This window comes from Bombus huntii, chromosome 1, assembly GCF_024542735.1.
Source record: "Bombus huntii isolate Logan2020A chromosome 1, iyBomHunt1.1, whole genome shotgun sequence".
NCBI lineage: Eukaryota > Metazoa > Arthropoda > Insecta > Hymenoptera > Apidae > Bombus > Bombus huntii.
The window spans coordinates 26722587-26726113 of record NC_066238.1 but is presented as its reverse complement, the minus strand read 5'-3'; positions in this window follow the sequence as shown (position 1 = coordinate 26726113).

Here is a 3527-nt window from a genome sequence, read left to right as displayed (position 1 = left end):
GTTTCAGCTCGCTTGCAAATATTTATGAGATACGAATGAGAAGATAATACCGTAAGAAATATAGATGGAATCGTATACGCGTAATCCATCGAATGATTTAGTGATAAGAAGAAAACGTAATAGCTTCCTTAATAGCTCTGATCATTATGACTTTCATATTTCGATCGATATAGAAATTGATATTTTTGTAGCAATGTCTCGAAATCGTCGGAAAAATACGTCAGTCATTAGCTCAACGTACCTTACAAATCAATCGCTCAGTCGGCTACGTAAAATGTCAGCTAGGTAGTTACACGTCAACGATTGCCTTATGAAAGCCTACCTCTGCAAGTGTTCATGCTTTATAAGGTACGCATGGACGCGCTATTATCAAAAATATACCTAACTTTTCTAATCTTATCAATTGACGTGTTGTCCCGATCGAAGTTATTATATCGTCGGATAGTGACCAGAAAATGGTCTGTTATATTCACGGAATTTCTTCGAAACGTTCAATTGTAATCTAAAACGCGCCTTTTAATTTAAGGCTTTGCCGATACTGCAATGGATTACAATGCAATACTTTAATATGATTGTTTGTACAAGCATTGATATTAGCAAGATAAGAGCAAGTTCTTAAGTTCGTTTGGCTCTGTCTTATCGTCAATATCGCTTGAATTATTACATTATGTTAGGTAATTCTCCATCTTGATTTAGTAAAGTAGATAATGTAAATAAATTCTATCGTGATTATTCTATGAAAGCAATATGTTTTACTTTTCGAGTTGTACGTACTAATGTTTAATTCTTACAATATTTCGGTCGGGTTTTGAGTCATTAATTTCTCATCTATCGAGTTAACCGATTGAGCAACAATCAGTAAAATGAGGTAACGCAATATTTTCAACAATCATTCTTTAAAAAACTCGAAAGAACAAAAAGAAATCCTATAATATGGGAAAAAGAATTTATTATAGTGCTATCAATATTTAAACTTTTTAAAATTTTTCAAAATTGTAGAATCTAATAGTACTTAGGTAGCAAATGAAATGGCAAAGAAAATGTTGAAGTAACTACTATAAGAAAAACTTTACATCTTCTCTTTTGTATACACGTGACCTTTTGTATACAGAGACCGCTGTTACGAAGAGAGTAGTGTTACAACCATTCGCGGAGAGACGCGGTTGTGAGGAAAACGCGTCAGCGAGAGGCGTAAATTCTCGCTACGATTCTGCTAATCGACGCCGCGAAATAGTCGTTCCTCTGTTTTGATTACAGGGGTAGTTCAATGAATTTAACACTGTATTAACAGGTTAACATAAAATGGTATATTTGACAATATTTAACAATAATATGATGAACACGCCACACATTGTTTAACAATGAATACTGTAAATATGTTACAGAAAGTCGACCCGACTTTACGATATCTCTCAATGAATTCGTTAGACTATGCGACCTTAATTTTAATCGTCAGACCTCTTGATGTATAACGTTTGACTCTTCAGAAGGGACTGATTGCCCTTCGATCATTTCTTTGTCTTCTCTGAGAGACGATCCCCACTATGCTCGGGTCACGCCATCGTTCGCGCCTATAATCACGTATACCGCCTTCTTGTGTGGAAAAAGTAACGGACCAAAATCGACGTTTCTAGAACTCGCTGCTTGGTGACAACTATGCGCTCGTCGATACATTGTATATGTTCCGTCGGGCAGATAAGACGATCTGTCTGCGACACTGTAGGACTGCGAGCGACGGTTAGAAATACAACCTGTGGTAAGCCTCGTGGCGTAACATACTCCCCCCATTGAGAGGGTACCGATCAAGTGGTATGGTGTGATGTTGTGAGGTGGATCTCTTGTCAGATTTCGGTACTGTTGATTGTTTCGGAGTCATCTGGAGTCGATCTGTTCGGTAGTGGTACCATCCGCTTGATGCTCCGATCCAGAGTGCTCGTTGCCGTTCGAACGGTAGCCGTCCATATGATGCCGTCTGCGCCGGGTTGGACCTTGATGATTCTGCCTAATGGCCATTGCATTGGAGGAACGTTGTCTTCTCTGAGAATGACGATGGTGCCTTCTCGTATGCCGTGACTGCCCTTGCTCCATTTGTTTTGGGTATTCAACTCGTTCAGATACTCCCGATGCCAGCGGCGCCAGAAATGTTGTTTGAGTTTTTGAATATGTTGCCAGCTGGAGAGACGATTGGATAGAGTGTCTCTGAAATCTCGTTCTCGAAAACTTGTTAGTGAATCTCCGATGAGGAAGTGACCGGGAGTAAGACTGGGAGATCGTTTGGATCTGATGATATTGGAATCAGCGGACGGGAGTTGAGGATAGACCCAATTTTAATGATAAGTATGTTGAAGTTTTCGAATGTTAAAAACTCGTTACCTACGACACGTCTGAGATGTCGTTTGAAGGATTTCACTGCAGCCTCCCACAACCCGCCGAAGTGAGGTGAGTTGGGAAGAATGAAGCGCCATTCGATCCGTCGATCAGCTAAAAAGGACTGAACCTTTACCTTATGATCGTCGGACTGCAGGAGGTTTTGGAGCTTTCGTAATTCGTTGTTGGCGCCAACGAAGTTGGTACCGTTATCAGAGTAGATTGTTACACAGAATCCTCGGCGAGCGATGAATCTTCGCAGAGCAGCAATGAAGGCCGTTGACCAGCTTGATGTGGACTGCTTTAACTGCAAGACATACAAAGATTGCTACATATACCTTGATTTTGCGTCGGTTACGATCCTTTCGTTCTTTGATGTAAAACGGTCCGCAATGATCGATTCCGACGTTGGTAAATGCCGAGATTCCGTTATCTGTGCAGCTGGAAGGTCGCCCAATACGTAAGCAGCAGCAACGGACGCAGCCACTCCAAACTTGACTATCCACTTCAGCGTACTCCAAACTTGACTACGGCCGTCGATAAACCAATAAGATCTTCTTAGGGCATATAAGGTAGCTTGAGTTCCGGAGTGGAGATTCAGGAGGTGTTCATGCTCGATTATGTGCGCTGTAACTGAGGATTTGGATAGAATGATTGGATGTTTCTGATTGAAAGGCATTGGTGAGTGGCTGAGTCGGCCTCCGACTCGCAACATCCCGTCCTTGTCCAGAAATGGATTGAGTCGTTGCAGCTTCCCCTTCACTGCAGAATTTCGATCTGTTTGGAGAGTACGGATTTCATCTGAAAAATAACAGAGTTGTAATAATCTGACCAGTTTGTTATGCGCATTGGTTAAATCATGCGTGGTTAGAGGTCTCTCTCGATACTGTTTTTGTCTCCATCGAAGGCAACAAGCGGTAATTCTTATTAGCTTGGGCCAAGAAGAAAATCTCTCCAGTAGACTGTGGTCAGCCGGAGTCACAGATAGACAGGTGGCCTTCCTCTGCTCCGGTATTTCGATTAATGGTACTAGGTTCCACATCGGCCAGTATCCTTCAGGTTGTTGTAGCCATTCCGGTCCATGTTGCCAAATGGTTGGTCGCAGGAAGTGTTATGGGACATCTCTTCCCAGAAAGTGTCGTTGAATGCCTCGATCCTGG